The sequence below is a fragment of the Eublepharis macularius genome, chromosome 2 (genome assembly GCF_028583425.1).
Source record: "Eublepharis macularius isolate TG4126 chromosome 2, MPM_Emac_v1.0, whole genome shotgun sequence".
Taxonomy (NCBI): Eukaryota; Metazoa; Chordata; class Lepidosauria; order Squamata; family Eublepharidae; genus Eublepharis; species Eublepharis macularius.
The window spans coordinates 71,650,631-71,675,989 of record NC_072791.1 but is presented as its reverse complement, the minus strand read 5'-3'; the positions used below and the strand labels follow the sequence as shown (position 1 = coordinate 71,675,989).

Here is a 25,359-nt window from a genome sequence, read left to right as displayed (position 1 = left end):
GGATGGCCGTTTTAGTACCGTATAGGAAAAGCTACCAGGTTTGCAGGATAGCTTGGGTGGTGCTTAGTCAGGGTAAATGAGTGAGGAGAAGTAAGGCTGGGGTTTGACGAAATGTAATGCCATCAGAGCAAGATAAAAACATACAGCTACAGATAATGCACATTAGTAGTATTGACCACAGTCCTGTTCTTTCTGTTAAGATGTCTCAGGCAGGCCATTCCATAGTGTGGGAGCAACTACAGAGAATGCACATGCACAGGCAGTTGTTGATCTTGCCCGTTTGTAGGGTGACACTTGTACATGGCCCTGTTCAGATGAGTGTAGTTGTGGTAGAGAATAGGAGGACAGGCAGTCCGGCAGATATGAGAGTCCAAGATCATGAAGGGTTTTGTATGTTATGGCCTCTATCTTGAATTGAACCCAGTTAATAATGGGCAGCTAGTGAAGTGACTAGAGAACAAAGGAGCCCTCCTGTGTTCTTTTTCCCTAAGCCCCAGTTATGAAGAGGGAGGTTCTAGCTCACCTTTGACCCCCTCTTTCTCAAGCTCTCCACCTCTCCCTAAGCATCGTAGGAGAAATCTGCCTCTGCCTCCTTGGTCTTCCCTGGGATGGCCTAATAGAATATTTCTGCTGGGTGGGCTGACCCTGAAACTCCTCCTGTGCCCTTTCTGCGGGCCTGTAATGAATGAAGGTAATCTGAGCCAATGGACTCCCTAGCTAGATGGGTCTTTCCTTTTCCTGCCCCACTTTCTGTAATTTTAAAAGGCTACTTTGCCTGCCTACACAGGCCCCAGCTGTTGCTGTCCTCTTTTGTTTCCAGGAGCAGTCTGCTGCCTGAGCTTTGCCTCCTTTCTGAGGCCTACCTAGAGCCTGCTGTGCTCTGAAGCTTCTGGTGATGCAACTCTGGGTGCAGCCACCCTTGCTCATTTCCCTACAGCTGCTAGTTGGGCTATCTACCTCAGTGGTGTCTTGGAGAAACTGTTCTCTGCCAGAGGCTCCTCTGGAGTAGGAGAGTACAGGGGTGGAGCTGCCACCCCTGTAAAACAGTGTTATTTGCTGCTGCATTAATTTTCTTTTCCAGTAGTATTGCTGGATCTCATATGTCCCATAGGTTCTTGCCAGAGTCAGCAAGGGTCAGTGGGAAGCACAGTGTCCTTCAAGACCTCAGGGTTCCCAAACCGCATTGCCTCCATCTGGCCCAGATTTGGTTTCAGTTAAATTTGTGCACTGCAAGCCATTCAGCCACAGCAGTTAGGCAGTTGTTCAAGACTAGAGATGGGCGCAAACCAGAAAAAAAACGAACCATACGGTTCGTGGTTTATCGCATTTCACGAACCACAAACTTTCACGAACCTGCCCCGATTTGCGAACCGGTTCATTTGGTTCGTGAAAACATCACATCCAGGTCAGCAAATGGTCACTTCTGGGTCAGCAGAAGGTCACTTCCAGGCCAGCAGAAGGCCACTACCGGGTCAGCAGAAGGTCTGCAGGAAGTCCACCCCCTGATTGGTGAGTGCCAGGCTGTTCTCAGTGACAAACCAAAAAACGAACCAACCAGCCTAAAGTTCATGGCGATTCGTCAGAAATGGGCTCTGACAAACTGCTGGTTCGCGAACCATGAACTGGCCTGGTTTGTCACGAACTTTGGTTCATATTTTGGTTTGTGCCCATCTCTGTTCAAGACCTCTACCGCATCCCCAGGAGATTAGGATAGCAAAATATAGAGCAAAGTGTCATCGGCTTACTGATGGCACCCAATTCAAAAACAATTTTAAATTGAATTGAATTTGAATTGAATTTTGATTTCTCCTAAAGGCTTTACAAGGAGATTGGATAGTGTGGGGAATAAGACTATAACCTGTAGAACCCAACAGGACAAATCCCACACTGATAACTGGTCTCCAACAGCAAACCTTTGAGTCCATTCCATAGGGAACAATTATTAATATGTACAGAGTCAGACAGAAATCTATTAGTTTAACATTTGCCCACTTATGTAGGATATTAAACCAGTTCTCTAGCTGTTGAGCTTTCAACAGTCATTGCCTTTATACTTCAAAGTAGCTCTTTGCTATCCATAACAGCCAGATTGGATTGACCCAATTTAATTCATTAACAAAAGTTCAGTATTTCTTAGAGTCAGTTTGGTGTGGTGGTTAAGAGCAGCAGGACTCTAATCTTGAGAACCAGGTTTGATTTCCCTCTCCTCCACTTGAAGTGACCTTGGGTCAGGCACAGCTCTCTTAGAGCTCTCTCAGCCTCACCCACCTCACAGGATGATTGTTGTGCAAATAATAACAACATACTTTGTAAACCACTCTGAGTGGGTATTAAGTTGTCCTGAAGGGCAGTGTATCAATTGAATGTTGTTGTTATTATAATTTATTCATTTCCTGAAAAAGTGCATTGGTTGCTGTATAAATGTATTGGTTTGTAGTCAGATAAAGACTGTATCCTAACTTAGAGCATAACTCAAACCCTATGTGTAGCCTATGTACCTTTTGAACTTTTTGCAGTTATATCTGCATGGAGAGAAAGTGGGCAGTTGTGAAATTAATAGATTTATATCTGGCTCTGTATATATGCAAGATCACCCACAAAATCACTGGAGGGCAAGATACAACTTAGTCCAGAACTCTTCACAGAAAAAGTTGGTAACTGCTAGACAAATGAGTGTTTCTCCACTTGATGGAAGGTAAATGTGCACACATATTGACAATAAACGTTTGTAATTTGCTGCAGTCATTGTCAACATATGCATAATATCTGACCTCAGAAATCATGTATTTCTTCCATCTAATTTTACTGAACATTGAAGTTTTAAATTCAGTGTATTTGACAGTGTTATAAATTCAGTATTTAGGAAATCTTTCTTTAACATCTTTGTATTACATTCCAATTTAATGTTAAACCTGGTAGTTTTTAAAAAAGGAAGACATAACAAATTTATAAACAAATACAATCAATTTAAATTGAACACCTTAATCCTTTTTAAAAAGAAATTATCCATCTTGTTAAGGGCAAGAACTTTGCTACTTTTCTGAGATTTCTGAAGAAGTTGAATACTGGATCCAAAAACATATTCTTGCTGTTTTTGTGCTCCTGCAGAATCACATCATAAATATGTTCCTTCTTACTTTCTACGCTAATCAACAATTTGGCAACTTCAGAATAATTCTGTCTTCCATTTTGAATGTGTAAATTCAATAAAATCAGTTTTAAGCTTAGGCAGTTAATTTATTGGTTTTTCCTCTGGGGACCGCAATAAAATTAACAGGCAACAATTGTTGTTAAAGGTTGTTAAGACAAACAAAACTGAACACTGCTGCCAAATCAGTAGAACAAATGTTTGTTGCTCTTAAAATGCCTTGCAGTGTAGGATCAGTTGATAACTGTGCTAAAGTTGAATTTGTGAGACGCATCAAGACTTAAATACCTTCTTGATCATGAAACGTACATGTCCCTGAGCAAATTGCTCACCATTTCTCAACAGAATAATAACATGGTATGTTTCAAGTATTCATAATGCTTCACAAACATTATTGAAGTAATCCTTACAATGTGCTAAACCAGTAGTATTATCTCAGATCACAGATGATGAGGCTAAAGCTTGAGTGAATGGATGAATTTAGGCAACCCAAGTGAATTTTATAGTTTAAAGTAGAGCTGGAATGAGGGATTTGCTAGGGACTTAGGCTGCTCTTAGGCACTTCAGAGAAAAGAGAGAGAAATTATAAAAAGTAACCTATCATGACTGCAAGCGAGATATCTCTTATTTTTCAGAGCACCACAGGCAAGCAACCTGGTAGGAAAAGAAGAATAGTACTGACAGGTTACCTGTTTTACTTCCGTGAAGGGGCAAGTTGCGGCTGAGGGTGGTGCAGGGTGCGTTCAGTCAGGAAAATGGCATTCAGGGAAGAGTTAATTCCACCTTCCAGTGCTGTGACCACAATCCCAATTCCCCCTTTCCTGACACCATTGCATGTGGCCAAAACATGAAAAGAGATGAACACAGATCTCCAAAATAATGTGTAATTTAGCTCTAGGAAGATGCCTGTCCAGTAGCATTGGATGCAGGATGTTAAATGCAGGGAGTGGAATATTTCCTTTCTGCAGCTGCTGTTGGCCTAGCACATGTTACAGGGACCTGGTTGTTCCTCGAGGAGGAAGAGAATGATTTGTAGCAGGTACTTTCATTCTTACAAGGTACAGCATTCTTACAAGCAATAGGTACAGGTTGTCCCTAATACCGTCCCTTGCATATTTTGTTGCCATGGGAGAGGGGCTGCATTTCAGTTTGAAAATCCAGGGTCTGATTTAATGTCTCATTCTTTGGAACAGTATCAGAAAGTCTGCAGGTTATTGGACATATTAGAGGAACTGTTAGCTATCCAGCTTGGGCATCTGCTGCATCCAATCATAATTTTTCACAGCTTCAATGCACAGTTCACTTTGTTGTGTGGGAGAGTTGGCTCCTAGCAGTCTAGTCTGTAAATGGCAGATCATTAGTACAGTTCATGGTAAGATAATTACTATCCAGTTGAACTTCAGAGAAATAATGATCTTGGATGCTTGATTTTTTTTGTTTTTGTTTGCCTTTTGGGGTGTTCATAGGTAGATGAAAGGTAATTTACTGTGTGTGGATGGGCTAATTTTGGTGTGGGAAAAGACTACACAGTTTGCAAACTATTTTCATGAAGATGTCCATCTTCATAGATCTTGTTCATGTGTCCCATCTCTGTCTTTAAAGTACTTAATTCTCTCTCTCTAGCTGTCTGGAATTATTGCATTAATTTCTGCCTTTTTTTCACTGTAGTTTGTCTTACTGGGTAGGAAATGGTGCTGGTCCTGTCCAGATCTTCTTGGGATTACAAACTGGTTCAAGGACTCACTTTTTGCCTTGAGTATCATAAAAGGATACATATATTGTTATAAAAATAAATCCCTTTAGCGTAAAACTAACTGAATGAATTAACTTGTTATTAATAGCCCCACCCTGAAATCAAAGCCGCCCATCTTAGAGTGCCTCCACATGTAAATGCTTTTATACAATATTCAAATGGCAAAAAGTTAGTAGATTAAAGAGATCTTTTGGCCTCGAATACAGTTCACGATGGTCACACCACCTGCACATATGAGGATCCCAATAGGACATAATAGATCCTATATTATAGTTTTTCCTCTATCACCAGCATTGCATGCATAGGCAACCATGATCATTCCAGAAGGGTATGCATATTAACATGGCGCATCAAAAGAACACAGGAGTCTAGTGGTTCTTTACAAGCTAACCAAATTTATTCCAGCATAAGTTTTTGTGAATCAGTGCTCATTTCATCTAAGGGTATCAGATGAAGAGAGTGCTGAATCATGAAGGCTTATGCTACAATAAATTCTGTTGGTCTCTGGGGTGCCGTTGGACTCCTGATTTATTTTGTAGAGACATTCAGTTTGCCAAACCACTATATAGAATTGGAGGTCTCTGCCTTCCATATCTCTGTCCACGCCATAGTTGAGGATTGCAGTTAATTGAGTGGATAGAGAGGGAAGGGAAGGCTCAATGGGGATATGTCTGCATAGACCTCCCATTCCCCTTAACAACCTGGCATGCTGTGGTTTGGAAGGAGTATGACTTCATAATATTCTGCATGATCTCCCTGCATGCAGGGTCTATACCTGCAGTTTATGAAAGTTCTGTACCCTATCAGTGTGCCTATCAGATTGTTTCCAAAAATATTCAGGCATTGTTGACTGTGTTTTCCCTGCATTTTTGTCTCCTTGTCTGATGTATTCTCTTTTAAAAATGTCTGCATTATTTACAGCTGAAGAGTATATGATAGATGGGACGTGGTTTTTTCTTGTTGAAATTAATATTTACTAACCTCTTTTCATTTATTTAGATTTCCAGTAGGAAAAAAAGATTACCAGTCTAGAAAGGGGTGGGATTCTACAACATAAGCTTAAATGCATTTTATTTAGATTTTTATGTCCTGCATTTCGTCCCAGTGGGGACTCAGATTGGCTTGCAACAATGTTCTCCCCACCTCCATTTTATTGTTAAAAATCCTGTGAAGTAGGTTAGACTGAAAGAGAATGACTGGTCCAAAGGCATCCAGTGAGCTTTCTTAGCAGAGTAGGAATTTAAACCTGGGGCTCCCAGGTCCTGGTTCAGTACTCTAACCACTAAACCACTAGTTATGTAGCAATGGCAAACCATCTCAGAACTCATCTTGCCTTGAAGAACCCACGAGGGGCTGCCTGAAGTCAGCTGTGACTTGATGGCACTTTACACACAACTTCTGTGCTGATCATTATACTTGATAGTAAGGTTTGGGGCTTTATGTGTGGGAGGAACTGCTAAAAATAACTTATCAGTGTATCCAGATGTGTGATGACAGAATGTAAGGATACCTTTTCTTTTAGCTGATGGTGATGCTAATTATTGGCATTCAGGTTTCAGTGGATTTAGACTGGAGTAACTGCATAGGACTACACTGCAAGATTTGCAATTTACCATGTGTACATTTGTGTGTGTGTGTGTGTGTGTGTGTGTGTGTGAGTATTTCTGTCTGTCTGCACATGTATATATGTATCCATTACTTCATATCCAACAAAATTCTTTTGATTCTACCCACCCTTATAGTGCTCAAATTCTCACAATCATATGAACGTAAATCATGACGACTTATGTAAGTTTAGATTATTTTTTTCTACTTTCTGGTAGTGTGGATGGGCTTATCAAGCTTCCCTGCTTTTGTTTTCCTTTTCAGTCCTCTAATAGGGCTCTTTCAGATCAGGAATATTCTAATCGTTAGTATGAGGATTTGAATATACTGCTTTCTCTTTAATGTATGTAGTGTGTGGAGTGTTTTGTGAAGTGGAAGCTCAACCATTTATAGCATCAGAGTCTTTGAATTTGAATGGATTATGTTAAAGTAAACAATTACAGACATTGCTATACCAATCTTGCTTACACACACATGTGATTGTTGGAATTTGATCAAGCTCCTTTCTTTAGTTTACTTTACAATGCATCCAGATGTCAGGGGATTTATATCTTAGATATTTGTATAGTTCTGTGCCTGATTTTTGCGGTCCATATGCACTTACAATTACATTTATATGGATTCTTATAAGCAATATAATATTTTTTTGTAAAAAGTTGTAACAGTTGCCCATGACTTACTTTGGAGCAGCCTATATTGTGTGAGGGTTTTTGGCTACACTAAGATGGAAATGACACAAGACACAAGATGCCACACTACATAAGACACCAGACACATGTTCTTCATGTGTTGGGTCCCACAAGGTTCCCTGGGTAGTGTAGTCTTAAAAAGAACAGCAGTTCTGCGCGATTCTCTGCTAGGGGAAGAACAATGGGAGGGATTCTCTCTCTTTCAAAAAGCCTTGGCTCAGGTTTTCCTCTGGGAGTTTGGGGACAGGAGGGGGACAGGACATAACAGGAGGCAGGAAATCTAGGGTGTCTTTTTGCAAGAGAGAGAGAGAGAGAGAATCCACACTGATTCTCTGCTGGGAAGATGAGTGGTAGGGGGATCCCTCCTATCAAGAATCACATCAAGTGTAAGAGTATACTACCTAAGGATCCTTGCGGGACCCGACATGTGAAGAACACGTATCTGGCATTTGTGTAGTTTGGCTCAAAGTTTAAATTGTTACAGAATGGTTTCCAGTTGGCAAAAGTATCAAACAAGGATGCATATTATCTCTTTACCTATTCCACCTCTATGCAGAGCATATCATAAGGAAAGCTGGATTAGATCTAGAAGAAGGTGGAGTGAAAATTGATGGAAGGACATTAACAATTTGAGATATACAGATGATACCACATTACAGGCAGAAAATAATGAAGACTTGAAACAACTACTGATGAAGGTTACAGGAGAGATCGCCAAAGCAGAATTACAGCTGAACATCAAGAAGACAAAAGTAATGACTACTGAGGAATTATACAATTTTAAAGTTGACAGTGAGGAAATTATTCAAGATTTTTTCTTCCTTGGCTCAATTATCAACCAGAAGGGAGACTGCAACCAAGAAATCAAAAGAAGATTGAGACTTGGAAGAGCAGATGTGAGGGACTAGAAAAGGTACTTAAAGATAAAGATGTCTCTCTGGGGACCAAGATCAAGATAATCCAAACTCTGGTATTCCCCATTACTATTTATGGATGTGAAAGTTGAACAACGAAGAAAGCTGACAAGAAGAAAAGTGATTCATTTGAAATAAGGTGCTGGAGGAGAGTTTTGAGTATACTGTGGACCAAAAAGATGGTGATGTTATAGTATTACTGAGCAGCTGCTTGATAGATGTTGTCAAATGGCTGAAAGCAAACATACTGGAATTGAACACAGACAAGATGGAAGTGATGCTGGTTGGGAAAGCAGAGGACTTGAAGGACATTGTGCTTCTGACTTTTGATTGGGTCCAGTTACCCCGTCTGAATCAGTGAAAAGCCTAGGGGTTATATTAGATCCAGCACTACTGCTAGAGAAGCAAGCATATGCAGCAGCAAAAAAGGTCTTCTCCTAATTTAGATTAGCTGGAAATATGACCCCCTACTTTGAGTTGGCTAATCTAGCCACCTGAATTCATACCACAGTAACACTCAGACTAGACTACTGTACTTCACTCTACGTAGGTCTCCTTCAAAATTAGCTTGGAGACTCCAGCTGCTGCAAAATGCTGCAGCTCATTTACTTTCAGGAGCTAAATGGAACATGCATATCATTCCCATTCTGCAGTCACTTCATTGGCTACCAACCACTGGGCTCAGTTCAAGATCGTGACTATTACATTCAAAGCCCTTAACAGCCTACTCACCTCATATCTGTGCAGCCACCTGTCTCTCTGTGTTCTGCCAGGGCAGCTTCGCTCATCTCAACAGGGTCTTCTGTACATACATACAGCACTGCTGTTGGCCTAAATCAACAGCTGCCTGCATGTGTGCTTTCTCTGTGGTAGGCCCCACCTTGTGGAATGGACTGTCTGAAGTGGTCAGGAAAGTTCCCACTCTCCTGGCTTTCCACAAACTATGCAAGACTGAATTTTTCAGGAAGGCTTTCTACTCCAGTTATAGGACTGTGTCATAACATATAGCTCAAAGAGATAATTTGATAAGGGACAAGGACTATAGATGAGGCTATTGAGTAAGGTCTGCTGATGTTGATACACTCCCACTGGGTAGTTCAACATTGCTAAAGATGGTGTATTAATTAATTATGCTTTAATTCAAAGAGGTTTCATCTCTGTATTTGGCTTTATTCTAGTTTCAAGATTTACTGCTATCATACCCTATTGTATATGTTTTTGTTGAATGTCCTAGCTGTTGATCATATGGGATTTTTGCTCAGTGAACATCCTAGCTATAGATTATATTGTATTCACTTGCAGTGTGTAATCTGACTTGGTTCTCAGTGAGAATGGTGGACAATAAATAAATAAATAAATAGGTGATGATGATATACCATGGATGTAGTTGTATATTGATCTATTTCAGTAGCATTTAACTCTCATCCACAGATGCCACATTGGGTTACCATAGTTTCATTGTCATTCACTATGGTACCTCTTGCATTACTTGTTAGTTCCATATTAGATTGGCAATTATAATGTCCTTTCTATTGCATGAAAGAAGACCTATAAATAAGAACTTTTGCTTTGGCTTTGCAGGTCAAATCAAAACGCAGCCAAGGTGAATAGAGAAAGACTACAGCAAAAATCAGAACTAATCAAGACTATCACTAGCTTGGAAACTCAACACAAAAAAACAGGAAACAAGAAAATATACCAAAAATTCATAACTCAAAGGAAATTGTTGGAGGCTTTAGAAATTAATAAGGTTCATAAAAACTTAATATCAGTTAAGCAAAAATATTGGGTTAATACACCGAAAGCATTACGCCAATTATCCAATAAGGTTAAACAAAAAAGTGCAAAAAATAATATAAACTCATTACTGGATGAAAACAATAAATTACAATATGACCCACAATCAATACTTGAGGTATTTAAAAGATTCTATACACAACTATATACAACAAGAAACCCAGATCAAGGAAGAATAATCAAATTTTTGCAGTCACTCAAAGGAATCAAAAAATTAGAAGAGATACACTGCTCTCTTCTGGATAAACCCATAACACTACAAGAAACAATAGACGCCATCAGAATGGCTAAAAATAACAAAGCCACTGGTCCGGACGGCTATTCAGCCGAATTCTATAAAAAATATGCAAACATATTAAGCCCACATCTAACTAGAACCTGCAACTTGGTTATGGAGGAAGGCAAGATGCCTCCTACTTGGAAGATAGCAGATATTGTCATCATCCATAAGGAAGGAAGAGACCCCCCAAAAGCAGCATCTTACCGCCCCATTTCTTTACTTAACCATGACTATAAACTCTTCACATCAATACTGGTTAAAAGGTTAAACTCATTCATTGCAAAATACATACATAATGACCAATCTGGATTCATCCCAAAAAGTGAGATCACCGACAATATTTATAAAACACTACATTTAATAGAATATTGCAAACAGACACAGGAGGAAGCTATTTTTTGTCTTTAGACATTGAAAAAGCATTTGACTCGGTGGAAATCAATTACTTAACTAATACATTAAAATTTATGGGGTTTGGAGACAAGTTCTTAAAAGCAATCACATCTATATACTCACACCCAACAGCAAATATTAAAATGAATGGACTCCACTCAAAAAACATCTATATTAATCGTGGCACAAGACAAGGATGTCCACTCTCCCCGATTCTTTTTGCCCTAGCTTTGGAACCACTTGCAATTGCCCTAAGAGAGAACACACATATAGAAGGCATTAAGATAAAATCAATAACATCAAAAATCAGTTTGTTTGCTGATGATATGATGATCTACATAACGAACCCCTTAACATCACTAGCTTACCTTGACCCCCTACTTAAAGACTTTGGACAGATATCAGGCCTCATAGTAAATCAATCGAAGTCACAATTTCTAGCAAACAACCTATCAGATGAAATTATAAGCCAAATTAATCAGCTATATGAATACAAATGGGTCTCCAAACACTTAACCTATCTCGGCATTAATATATCCCCCAAAATAGACGATCTGATAAAATTAAACCATGAAAAATTTTTGAACCAAATAAAATCAGATGTGGTACAATGGAATAAACTAAAGCTTACATGTTTAGATAGGTATCATCTTATTAAATCCTTTCTTCTCCCAAGAATCCTTTATCCACTTCGAGCTATCCCAATTATAGTGCCAAACTACCAAATCGCCCAATGGCAAATTATCCTCAATACTTTCCTTTGGCAAAGCAAGCATCCACGGATAGCGTTTCAGACATTAAAATTGAAATCCTCAGACGGTGGCTTTAATTACCCCGATCTGAAAATATACCAAGCGGCGATAAGATTGACCAATTTCCTGCAACTATATTATTCGGAAAACCCTCCTGATTGGGTTCAGATAACTCAAGCCATTTTGAACAAGAGTGCAATCAGTGATATAATCTGGGAAAAGAATATATACCATCCGAAGTATATCAACCAAAACAAACTGTTGATATCAATATTTAAAACATGGGACCGATACAGGCAAAAACTAACCCCTATAATATCCAGACACGCTTCCTTTCTCGGACAACACTGGTTTCACCCAGGAACAGATATCTCTTTTAGTACAGCCTTGAGGGAAGCAAATATAACTAAATTGAAGGACATAGCAACTCAATCAGGACTATTAGAGAAAGCAGAATTAGAACATAAATTAAAAGATAAAATACATTGGTACAAATATCTACAATTAAAAAACATGGCAGAAAAGATTGACCTCCAAGCAGTAGTTAAAAGACCTGTAACAGAATTTGAAACATTGTTAGACAATGCTACTTTTCAAAGGAAAGGAATAATAGCTAAATTATACAAAATAATATTACACCTCTCTAGTAAAAACCAACTGAGCTGTCAAACTGGATGGTATAAAGACTGTGGAGTAGATAGAGCGAGCTCCATGTGGCAAAGGATCTGGTCTTCCTACATCTTCAATTCTAACATAAATGTGATAAAACTGCAGACATATAAAATCATCCATCGATGGTATTTAACCCTGAAGAAGATATCGTTAATCTCCTCCTCTGCATCTCCCTTGTGCTGGAAGAACTGTGGGCAAGAAGGCACCTATGCCCATTGTTGGTGGGAGTGCCATCACATTTCTAAATTTTGGAATGAAGTACTGAGTGAAATCAAACTGATAACAGGTTATACAGTCCCATTAGATCCCAAATTAATTTTTCTAGATCAATGGGAAGAATTGACAATCCCAAAAATTAGAAGTGAGTTTATAGAATCCTTCCTTGTTGCAGCGAAAAGCGTCATAGCTACGTTCTGGAAGGCTAATCACATACCAACAATTGAGAATTGGTTGGGGAAAATATGGAATAACTTTATTCTTGACAAAGTAACCGACGACATACATAAAGCCGAACACTTCCCTGCGGATACAAATTTTGTCGAAAAATGGTTCCCCTTTTTCACTTATATAGAAAGAAATAATCTTCAGCCAAAATCGAAACTTTTACAAACTATAACAAACTCTGGTTATTTTACATTGTAATTATGTGTATATCTCACCTAACCATTAAGGAACATTATGATAATGCTAATTGTTGTATTATTCAGCTCTGTAAATCACTAATGATAGACAATGTTATCACACTGGACAATCCCAAAATTGTTTGTATATGTATAATATTGGTTGATCTGTTATTTGTTGATTGTTAATTGTTATATGTAACTTGCCAATAAAAGTTTGGGGGAAAAAATTGAATTATGTGTTTGTGGTTTTATCCCCTGATCCCCACCCACTGGTTTGGTGGTGGAATGTGCTATCAAGTTGTAGTTGACTTATAGTGACCCCATGGGATTTTGAAGACAGGAGACTAACAGAGGTGGTTTGCCATTGCCTGTCTCTGCCTAGCGACCCTGATCTTCCTTGGAGGTCTGCCATCCAATTTAGCTTCTGTGATCTGATGAGTTAGGGCACCTCCTGGTTTATAAATCAGTAAAACATACATGTACTCTTTCACAAAATTCCTAAGTATAATTACATGAAAAAACTTAATTACAACTTTGCAATTGCCATGCTTACCTCATATTGTACTTGAAATGGCCATCCACTGGTAATTTTATGAGACCATCTTTTAAAATGGAAAATAAAGCACTAAAAGATCGTATGTACATATACAAACAGTTCACAAGCCCTTGTTTATATCATGATTATGGTGGTACATTTTTGCTGTTGTATATGCAAAACATGTGCATTGCTGTTTTGCTGGCATAGGGAGAAAGTGTCATGAGGACTCTTTAAATTTAAAAGGAAAATGGATCATCTCAAAGTTAGTTGAGGATTCATTCTTGGGAGATTGAATTGGATAAAAAAATCAGCTAATTATGCTTATTTTGAATGTTACAGCAAAAGGTTATTCTGAAGATTCTGTAACTACATAGAAGAACCACAGGGGTTCATTTCAGGATCATCTTTTTAAAATCAGAGTTTTCTACGAGAATGAAGTCAAAGCACATGCTACATGGTTATAAAATAATCTTTCCCATCTTCCTCATATTTTGCAGATGAAATACTTTCAGTGTGTATCCCACAACGATACTGGCAAAAGGAATAGCAATTTCAGTTCATGTTAGCAAGTGAATAGAAGAGTCTGCTTTGAGGTAAGATTGCTAACTTTGTACCAGTGAATTACTACGATAACTTAGCTTTTCTGTGTACTGTATGGTTTTTAAAATTGTATATGGGAGATTGGGCACCGTTAAGTTCTAAATATTTGTCTCTGTGGTTAATCTTTAATTTAAAACAACTCTCCGGAAGCAGGTAAGATCAGGGCTATTGTCTTGAATTTCATAGGGAGATAGCTTGGAGGAGAGATTTTCATAACATCCCCAACTTGGCTTTAAAAGTATTTCATTTTACAAGAGAGAAAAGAGAAAATATTTAATAGGAGGGTTTTTTTTCAGTACTCCCCCAAATTTCCAGTTTTTCTATTGGAAAACGTGCAAGGGGGGGAGACACAAGTTCCCCCCCCTGAATTTTTCTGGTTTCTTCCTAGACCTTTTACATCTCTCCGCCTGGCTCTACCTCAAATCACTAAGAATTGCCCAAGCCAGAAGTGGCAGTCCTATGTGGAACTCCCAATTTATGTGGGCCTATAGCATGGGGCTAGGAAAGAGCTTCATCCTCCTATACTTTGTTGTTTGCTGTCAAAACTAATCCCTTTCCAGGCTGTTTTTCACCCTGGAAGATGAAAACCCCAGATACCTTCTCTTTGTTTTCCTTCTCTTCCAAGGTTAATCAGCATGCGGGGAGCAATTCTGATTGGTGAAGCCAATCCAAGGATGTATGTTCAATCCTGTCCCCCATGCCAAAAGTCCTTATCTGAATGGAAAGTCTTATGTGGCTATTTTCTTTTATTGAAGAATTGGCAGATTCATTGAAAGCTTCCCTAGCATTTTACTTAATTTGGTCAGACTTGATCTAGTGAATTGGCCAGAAGTACAGGTGTTTGTCAGGAAAAAATGCCTGTGGTTTGAATGCCATCTGGAGGGAGGGATATGGTAGTGTTTCTCTGTAAGATGCCCTTTAGGGATGCGGATAACAAAAATGCTGCTAAGCAGAGCCATGGTTTTGGAACAGAGTACAAAAAGTGCTGAAGTTAATTTGTTCCAAAGAAAAACTTCTGCTTTCGCTTCAAGATCTATGAATATTTATGCAAATGGAGGAGTAGCAGAAATGGGAAAACGATTTGTTACGTAAAATTTCTGATGAAGTATGGTTCAAACTACAAAAAGAAATTAAGGAATGTTCATTGAATATTAATAGCAAGGAAAACCTATTAAAATGATGTATAGGTTGTATCTAAGTCCCAGTAGAATAGCCAAAATAGAAAAGACAACTTCAGCAGAATGCTGGAGATGTCAGAAGAAAGCAGAGGACTTCTTACATATTTGATGGTCCTAGCTGGTGTCTGAACACAGTATTGGAAGAATATTTTTTGAATATTTGAATAGGTTATTGAGAAAATAATATCACTAGATCCTAAAACTGCCCTTTGGGGGATATTTCCAAAGCTCTGGAAATGGAAAATTAAGATTTTGAGTAGGAATCTACTATCTGCAGCTCACTATAGTGTTGGCAGCGTATTGGAAGAAGACAACTCTCCCCCATAAGGTAGAATGGTTGCAGAAAGTTTGGTTTACTGTGATCATGTACAAGACAGCAGTAATTAGATTAATGTGGGATGGAGAATATAAAAAGCAAGAAAACAATGCTAAGGTTTGGCAACCTTTTGCAAATTATTGGGGGGAAAGGAATCCAACAGAGAAGGTTAAAGAGATTTTGGTTGGTTTTATTCTCTTGGAAAACTGAAAGATAGTATGCGTGTCAGAGTTTGACAGCCCCCGCAAGAAAAGAGTTTATATTTGATGTATATTTATAAATCATTTGTTTCATTGTATGTAATAAATGTAATGTAAGATTATTTTTAAAAAGACAGTGTTAAGAGGTTTCTAATTTGAGGTAAAACTTGAGAAAAATGTAAATGTGAGTTGCTTCGCTGGTAATAATCTGCGCTCCAAGCTTGTTGCTTTCAAGCTGAAAGGTTTCTAAGACTTCCTTTTCTTGAGAGGTAGGTGTAGTTGTCGAAAAAAAAGAAGCATTCACGCTTGGAAGATGAAGCACTTGCTTACTGGCTGGTAGCCATCCATTTAGAAGCAGGAGTTTTTTATAGCAGAGGAATTATGCTTGGGCTGGGAGAGATCAGGCAAGAGCACTTGCTCCCTTGAGCAACTTCCTGTTCCTCCTTTAACAAAATTTATTCTCAGGCTTTCAACTATGGTGAAAAAATGCTGTATTTTTTTATTGATGAAATAATAGCCGATTAATACAACTTTTTAAGTGGAGCTTTAGGTTTTGTAACGTTTCTGAGTAAATACCCAAATAATCTCCAGTTGTATTTACATGGTGTCTACTACTGTGGCACATTTTGTGCGTGTGTGTGTGTGTGAGAGAGAGAGAGAAAATGAGGGAGATTGTGTGTGTGTGTGTGGGGGGAGGCGGTATAGCCTTCAAAAATTCCAAAAGTCAGATATTTGAACTGTATTAGAATTGGGCTGTTCTTTAACAGTTGCATGATTGTTACCATGGACATAGTGGTAGGTGTTCTATTACAGACATTTCTGACTACCTTGCTTCTGTAATACAAAGATTTTGTTTGCTGAGAACAATAGCAACCTCCTTATAGAGATCTTGAACAATTTATTATCTATCACTTTGAATAACTCTTGCACTGTGAGACAGAACTTCCCGATTTCCAAGGCTCAGTCTAAATAATGTAACCCCAGACCTTGCCCTTCTTATAACATACAAACGCACACACACACAGATCTATTATATTTATTTACATCAATTCCTACCTTACACCATCCCCTTAAGGGACACTTTCTGCTTTTTACCCATTCAAGCCATTTCAGGTTGAAATGTGTTTAAAAATAATGTATCCTTGCTCTCCCTAATCCAGAACTGTAGTTACTTCCCTTCCTTTTCTGTTAGTGTGTAATATATATATATGACCCTGTTCTAGTAATGCTTAGGTGCCATCCTGTGACAACTGATGAGAAACTACTGATTCACAATCTTCAAAGATAAAAGGAAAAGCAAGTCCAAAATGATATCTTAGTCAATGGTGGCAGAATCCCAATCTCTGAGGAACTTCAGACTCTGAGCTACTGAATTGTTGCTGGTTCTGGAGCAGAAACAAGTGCCACACACCTTTTTGTCATCTATGTAATATCATAACTCTGCTTGTTAAACCATATTTTAAAATATATCGTTTTTGTAACAAAAGCTTTAAATAAATGGCTAATTTGGTTAAGCAGAATATACCATTCTCCCATGGTCCAAAGGGAGTGGGGCAGTCCTTACTATTGGGAAGTAGCTCCTCCTCTCGAGTGCAGGGTCAGTTGACTTGATTGATCCAAGAGGGGATCCTCTCAGCAGGATGTCGACAGTGGTCAATGAGAGCAGAGGATCCTGGCAAGGAAAAAAGAAAGTGATCACGTGAGGAGGAAAGGAAAGGTTTGCTTGGGAGAAGGGCCTCCCCCCCCCCCATACGATCGTGGCGAATGCGACAGCAAGCGGCAGAGCTGGCGGCACTAGGCTAGCCTAGCTTCCATGGCTTCTGCAGAGACTCCTGCAGCATTATAATAATACAACAATAATATTTGATTTATATACCGCCCTTCAGGACAACTTAATGCCCACTCAGAGCAGTTTACAAAGTATGTTGTTATTATCTCCACAACAAACACCCTGTGAGGCGGGTGGGGCTGAGAGAGCTCTTAGAAGCTGTGACTGACCCAAGGTCACCGAGCTGGCTTCAAGTGGAGGAGTGTGGACTCAAACCCGGGTCTCCAGATTAGAGTCGCACACTCTTAACCACTACACCAAACGGGCTCTCTCCAGCCTCCAGGCAAAGAGATTCTCCCCACCTCCGCTTCTTCCTCCTATAAACTTAATGGGAGCACGGTAGAGTAAGAAGAGCCAGCAGGAGTAATGTGAGGGCTGACAGGGCATTCAACAGTTCCATGCGGCTTTGGAGGCTACACCCAAACGCTGGAGGAGCAACAGCAACATCAGCTCACTAGTAGAAGGGCAGTAAGAAGCCTTTGGCTGAAAAACAATTTGATTTGGGAAACTGTTTAGTTCTTCTCAATCTCCTGGGTTTCTCCCCCTCCCCCCACCGCCTTTTTCCTTCTGATTGACCTTTTCTATTTTGGGTGGGGGAAGTAGTCTTTGGCAATAATAGCAGCTAAAGCAGACCTACCTCCTGCTGCAGGCATAAGGGGCGGTCTCTGTGAATTGGACCTTCCCAGCTTTACAACCTCCCTGTCCCCACATTGGTCGCCCCAGGACAAAGGGGAAGGCACTACTGATGTAGATCTTTCAGGTCTAGAAGCCAAATCTAATTTATTGGCCTGGCTCAGGACAGAGATAAAGAGAGAGTTTAAAGAGGCCTTAAAAGAACGTGGCCATATCACAGAGGATACTGTTCCCTCAGATAAACAGGGAAGACAGTCCAAATGGGGGGGAGCTTCTAAGAGAGAAAAGGGGTGAGTGGCCTCACCCTCACCACAGAAATCTAAGAAAAGGATGGAGGAAGAAATTATTGTACATTAGGGAGCTTAGCCTCTTGGAGGATGAACAATCAGGATCAGAAATGTCAGATCCATCCTCAATTAATGAAGGAAAGCTATCAGAGGAGGAAGAGGAAACCGTGGCCCCAGCACAACCAAGGTTGTTTCCTTAGGATATCTATATCAGACTATTACCTAAGATTTTGAGGGGCCTGGAAATTGCCCCAATCTCCTTGGAGAAAGAGGGGGTGGATCCTGCTTTCCCACAGGGGAGAGAGAGCCCTGCCCAAGAAGGGCAGTCTACAATCTTGCGTGCCTCTGCCTGCAGTTTTCTGAAATCTATTGAAAGAAGAATGGGAAGCACCAACAAAACCAAAAGCTAACCAGCCCATTGTTAACCAATTTTACTCACTGGTACCAGACGTGGCTAAGAAAATACAATTGCTTATTGTAGATGATCCAGTAACCAGCCTTGCAACCACCTCAGTCTTACTCATGGAAGCAGATGGACTTCCTAAAGATCCTTGCGATAGGAAGATAGAACAGGCACTGTGCAGAAACTTCGAAGCCTTGGTAATGTCACTCAGAGCTTTGGCAAAAGGCTCTCTGTTTGCAAGGGCAGCTTTCTCCTGGGCTTCAGACCTGGCTGTGGTGGAGAGCAATGTCCCAAAAGAAATCAAAGATGAGGTCAAGAAAATAGCACTGGCGACAGCTTTCACTGCGAATGCCTCCATGGATACTGTTCAATTGTCTTCCAGAGCCATGGGCTTCAATGTTGCAGCCAGAAGAAATACTTGGCTGAGAAAATGGAATGTGAATCCATCGGCATAGGCTAAGGTCGTGGCGATTCCGTTCAAAGGAACAAACCTATTTGGAGAGGCACTGGAAAAATACTTAATAGAAGATAAGGAGAAAAATACTTAATAGAAGATAAGGAGAAGGTCCTACCATCAAAAAAGAAAGAAATACAACCAAAAAGGAGGTTCCAGTTTTTTCGGGACACCAAAAGAATGCTATGATTTGGGAACTCCAGACCCTTTAAGGGATGTTGGCAACTCAGAACCAGAACTGATAATAGATCTGCACCCTTCTCTAAATTCAATCAGTGCAACAAAGGACAAAAGAAAGGAACATCTAGATGACTACACCACCCCGACAGAGGTCACCAAAATCGGGAGGTGGTTACAGAAGTTTGCAAACATCTGGCAACAGAGAATATCAGACAGATGGGTTCTGGACAGAGTAACCACTGGATACTCCCCGGAGTTCAAATCAGCACCACCGAGACATGTCCTTCAAATGCCAAGGAATCCATCAAGGCAAAAACATCAATTGCTACTGCAGGTAATCCAACACTTACTCGCAATAGAACCGGTCACACCAGTACACAGGAACCAAGGGGTCTCCTCAGTGTTCTTTATAGTACTGAAGAAAAACAGAGATGTCAGAACCATACTAGATCTAAAGTGGCTGAACACACATCAAGACATGCAAGTTCCAGATGGAGATGCCACAGTCCATCATGGTGCCCATTCAAAAGGGGGACTACTTAGCTTCCATAGATCTATTGGAGGCTTATTTGCATATTCCTATAAAGGAAACGCATCGAAAGTTCCTTCACTTCACGTACAATGGAGAACATTTTCAGTATCGAGCACTTCCCTTCAGTCTCAGATTGTCCCCCAGAGTATTCACCAAGGTGCTAGTAACCCTGATGGCCTTCCTCAGACTACAGAGAATCATGTTGTTCCCGTACCTCGATGACATCTTAATAAGACACCATCCCTTCCCCTGGGCTTGAAAGCAGTAAAAAGAACAGAATGTCCGGAGAACCACGGCTTTGTAATCAACAAGGGAAAGACCAGCCTTGTACCTGTTCAGAAGATCGCCCATCTAGGGGTGCTGATGGATACTGTACAGGAGAAGATGATCTTATCCCAAGAAAGACAAAGGAAGATCCAGTCTATGAAAACACAGATCCAGAGGAAACGGCAACAGGGATTCTGGCACAACTGGCAGGAATGATGGTATCATGCCAGGATGGGACCCATTACAGTGGGCAAGATTTCACACATGACTACTTCACAGGTTTCTGCTACCCTAGCAGAAAGCTGTTGCACACAAGAACATCTTGGTAAAAATACCAGGAAGACTCCATCAAGAGATGAATTGGTGGATGGACCCTGTCAGGTTCCAGATGGGTGCTCCACTTTGGGAACCGAAGAGAGTAGTGATAACAAGACACCAGTTGGTGGGGCTAGGAAGCTTACACAGAGCAGAATGGCTCAAGGTCCATGGCCAGAGAAAGAGAAATCTAAAGGCATGAACCTGTTAGAACTGAGAACCGTCAGACGGGGGCTAATGGATTTCCAGAATCTGCTGTCAAGAATTGCCAGGTTCAAAGATTTCTGTCCAGAAGAAAAAGCAGCACATGTGGTAGGACAGAGCAATGTCCTGGTGGACTGGCTGAGTAAGAGAAAGGTAGATCAAACTAGGACAGGAGCAATGTCCTGGTGGACTGGCTGAGTAAGAGAAAGGTAGATCAAACTGAATGGATGTTGAACAAAGGAGTCTTCCAACAGATATGCAAAAGGTTCAGCATGCCGGATATAGATCTGTTTGCAAACCGGCAGAATTGCCAGGTTCAAAGATTTCTGTCCAGAAGAAGGGTCCCTTGGGCTATAGACACATACACGCTGAACTGCTATATGCATTCCCCCCATATAGCTAATACATAGGGTAATACAAAAGTTCATAGAGCAACAGGCGAAGGTGATATTAATAGCACCATATTAGGCTGCTATAACTATTACAAATTTTATTAGGAAATATTTATATATAAGTGTACATAACTTTTAACCATTAGTGTATATTGGTATCATATTTTAATCATATGTCGATTTTGTACTTTTGCATCATGATTTGGGGTGATGTGCTTCCCTGTTTCTGTGTTATTCTGGTCTTTGACTGTAACAATAAAAACTGTGAACTGTGAATAGCACCATATTGACCGAAAAGGGTGTGGTTCCATGAATTGATGAGACTATCAGTCATGGAACCTTGACATCTACTCATGAAAGAGAACCTGCTGACGCAAAGGACCCGTCAACACCCACAACCAGAGATCCTAAATCTAATTGCTTGGAAATTGAACGCAGCCAACTAAGAGAGTTAGGTTATATGGAGGAGGTTATATCTACCATGTTAGTCTCTAGAAAAAAATTGACAAACATATGGCAGGTATAATGTATACAGTTATTATAGGAAGGAGTGTTTTAAAAAAGTTAACGTGGTTGTGTTAGATACAGCATATAGATTAACAGCAGGAAGGTGGAGGGGAACCTTTCTACTAACAGAGAAGCTCACAAAGACTCAAGGCTTGAAAACAAACTAGTGAGCTAAGGGAGAGCCCCTCCCCTCTGAGATCAATCAAGTTGACTGACCCTGCACTGGAGAGGAGGAGCTACTTCCCAATAGTAAGGACTGCCCGACACCTGGACCACCGAGAAAAGAAGCTTCATGGTAAGTGAGATTCGTATCTTCCATTTCTAAGCAGATTTCAAATGCACTCTTGACTATTAGTAGATTTAGGCATTCCAAGGAGAAGCCTAGAGAAATTGATAAATTTTATTCAGCACATACAACCTGAATTTTCAGGCAGGATGCTAGTTGAGGTTGATAGTGGGTTGAACATAGTACAAACATCTCAAGTAGAACATAGTACAAACATCTCAAGTACACACACCAGTTGGAGTAATAGTGCATATTACTCATAAGACTAAGCTGCAACTTGACATGCAATCTCTCCATCTCCAATGTACCATATTATGAAACATGTTTGAGTTGATTGTGTTCAGCCATCAACTACAGAAGCAATTTTAATCTCTCCCTGCACTGTGTTTTAGTTTTGGAAAAAAAGTATGGGCCTGTGACTTCCTTTTCCTTAAGAATAGGTAGGTGCCTATGAAAACTCCTCACGTAAAAGAGCTGAATCAGTTTTTCTTTTTAGAATGAATACTAACACTGTGATTTTGTTTAATCTGATCCTTTCATGTTTTATTTCTAGTCCTAACATGTTAGTTCAGGTAGTGGTTCCATTGAAGTTAAGAGATCCTGTCATTTGCAGGATATCTCAGCAAAGGGTCTGGTGTTCCAAACATAAATTGTCTTCTGGATACTACAGCATTCAATTGTATAAACTCTTGAATTACGTGCTTTATGTACAGGGTCATTGCATATAGTTTCAAAATAGTTTCAAAAGTAGCACATGGAAAAGTCTGATAAGATGCTAAAACAGTGTGGTGATTTGGAAATAGAAGCAATTCTACACACATATGCTCACATACCAGATTTTAAATTTATTAATGTTACAGTATGCTGCTCCCTCAATCTTCTCCCCTTCCCCCTTTTAACCTTTTTAAGGTCCTGGTAGGATATATAACCTCAGTACAGAAGAAGGGAAGGTCTCAGCTTCCATATCTGAAACAAAGGTTTACACAGTGGTAGCACTGAGGGGAGTTGGGAGCGTTTGCCTTGCTTTTGTCTGCCACATTGAGCAAAACAACTCTGTGTGGGTGAGCAATCCAGTGCTATAGTTACAAAATGAAGGGGCGCACAGCTATAGAAGAACTCGAGGGTTGGATTCCATGGAGGATTTGTGCTGATGGAAGGGGACATTTTTGCTGATTACCTCTTGGTGCTACAACCTCCTTCTCTACCAAGTTTTCCCATTGGGTTCTCTATCCTCCACGAGTGGCATTTCCATGGGATCCAAGCTTTAATGATGTAAGGTTAGAGGTGAATGAAAGTTATTCTGCTTATTATGAGCAGAACTTTTGTTGTTCTTAATTCTGTTTTTTAAAAAGTCATGAACTGCTTTGTTTTCTTTCAGCTGCTTAAGAAATTATATTAGTGTTATTAATGTTGTGCTGATGTATGAATAAATAATGAACATGCACCCACATTCTGTGTGTCAACTGCAATAGTAAAGGAAGCTTCCTTTGGGGAAATACTGCCTTTTCCGGATACAAAAAGTTGTGTTCCCAAGTTTTAAAGGATGTGTTTTTACATATCTCCATAACTGAAGCACAGTGTGTGTGTAAAGATCTTGATTTTTTTTACTGTACATTATTTATTTTTTAATTTATGTTATTTACAGCCCACCTTTTTCATGGCAGATTACATAGTGTAATTCAATAAGATCAACAGCAACTCTCTCTTTGACAGTGCAGTTAGCTACAGATATAATTATTTTACAGTAGTTCTGTTAAATTGTAGTTGAGTCTGTCTTCGTGTGTGTTTCCTGTCTGATAGGTTGCCCCTCTGAGGACTTTTTCTTGCCTTCACCAAAACAAACTAAGCTTGATTTTTTAAAAAACCTATATTAAGACGAGTAATAGATTCAATGTCTTGCAGGAGAGCAGTGTTATTGAGGACCCACTGCCTACAGAAGTGGAGGATAACCTGTTAGGAGATTGTAACCTTTTGGGATCTCAAAAATTTAATAAAGTTATGCCCTCCTTAGATTACATGAGTCAGCTGAATCTCATCAGGAAGCTAATGAAGAATTGCTACTTTAAATATATTTGTACCACAGACCTACTTGATTGTGAGGAGTTTACAGAATATTTGTGAGAAAATAGAGAACCTGACTACTCTAGTTACAACAGCAGCTGCCCAGAACTTGGCACCTTCTACAGATAATAGGAGAGTTAATAAGGGCTTTGCCGAGCTAAGTTGAATGTCTGGGAGTAATGTAAAGCAAAGCACTGCTTTTGACCCATGCAAGGTTGTACTGAACATTTACAGTTTTAGAGGTCATATTATTAATTGGGGTAATGCTTGATCAGAGAACACTTAGTGGTATAATTAGATCAAAGGATCACTAGTGCTGACCTAAAGTACTATGGAAAATTGATGAGCTCCATTCGCTCTGACAGATAAATGCTCTTCTTCTTTTCACCTAGAATCCCATCTGACAATCTCCCCCTCCTCCACTAATTTCTTCCACATGCACTATACAGTGGCAACCAGCTCTTCTGCCCTTCATTAGCATTTGCATGTTGAGGCCTCTTTCCTAGACAGCTGCTTGTAGTACAGTTTGTGCTTCTCTGACCTACCTGTCAGAGGTCGGGGAAGTCAATAGCAAGATGTTACTGATAAGATACAGGAGAGCTTCATCTGCTGTTGAACCTCCTTCCGGAGCATAGTGTATTCATGAGAATGTGTGTTTATGTAGCTAGTGGGGAGAGGTAGGTTGTCATAGAAGCTTGTGGGAATTGCTTTGTGAGGATGAGGTGCAAGATTGCATCCTGTGTCCTGCATTTCACTGATGCACATGTATATCAGGAATAACATTTTATGGGATTCTGATTCCTAGTTAATCAGTATCGGAAACCTTTTAATTATTTGGCAATTACAATTTCAGTCATGTGTGAGTTAGCATTAAGGTTTGCCTTTAAACTTTTGCCTTTAAACTTTTGCCTTTAAACTTCAAAAATAGCATTTTGCTTCAGGTGTCTCTCATTAAAACTAAATCATTTGTAATAACTTTAATTCCTGTATTGATAAGTAAGGCTGTGGTGCTGACTAGTAGAGTAACTTATCCAATAATGCAGTATAATAGGTATGCCTTTTGGCCTGCCCAAATACAATCGTGAATGAGGAACAGAAATAATGGACCATCAAGGGATAAAAAGAGCTTTTTATAAATATTATGCAAAATTATTCCAAAAGAAAATGATAGATTTAGACAAAATAGAAGCATATTTGGAAAGAGCAAAGATACCAAAGATTTCAATGACAAAGAAAGAGATTTTGAATGTTCCAGTAACAGAAGGAGAAATTTTAGATGCTATAGAATCAACTAAAATAGGGAAAGCACCGGGTCCAGATAGAATTACAGCAAAATTTTATAAAGTAATGAAAAAAGACTTGGTGCAGCCTCTACAAAAGTTGATGAATGAAATTTTTAAGAAGAAAAATCTCCCAAAGACTTGGATTGAAGCAAATATTTCACTGATCCCAAAAGAGTCACAAGGTTTACTAAATGTTAAAAGTTATAGGCCGATTTCTTTATTAAACAATGATTACAAAATTTTTGCAAGACTTATAGCGGAAAGGCTTA

The 25,359-nt window shown here is 39.6% G+C and overlaps 1 protein-coding gene across 2 annotated transcripts in view; it reads left to right on the top strand.

Annotated features, from left to right (window-relative positions):
• SIPA1L1 (signal induced proliferation associated 1 like 1) overlaps positions 1 to 25,359 on the top strand; it is a 263,833-nt gene that overhangs the window by 45,862 nt on the left and 192,612 nt on the right. For both annotated transcript variants that reach the window (XM_054970694.1, XM_054970693.1), the window contains exon 2: positions 13,662 to 13,757. The gene's annotated coding sequence lies outside the window, so the exon portion shown is untranslated. The remainder of the gene's footprint in view (positions 1 to 13,661; positions 13,758 to 25,359) is intronic.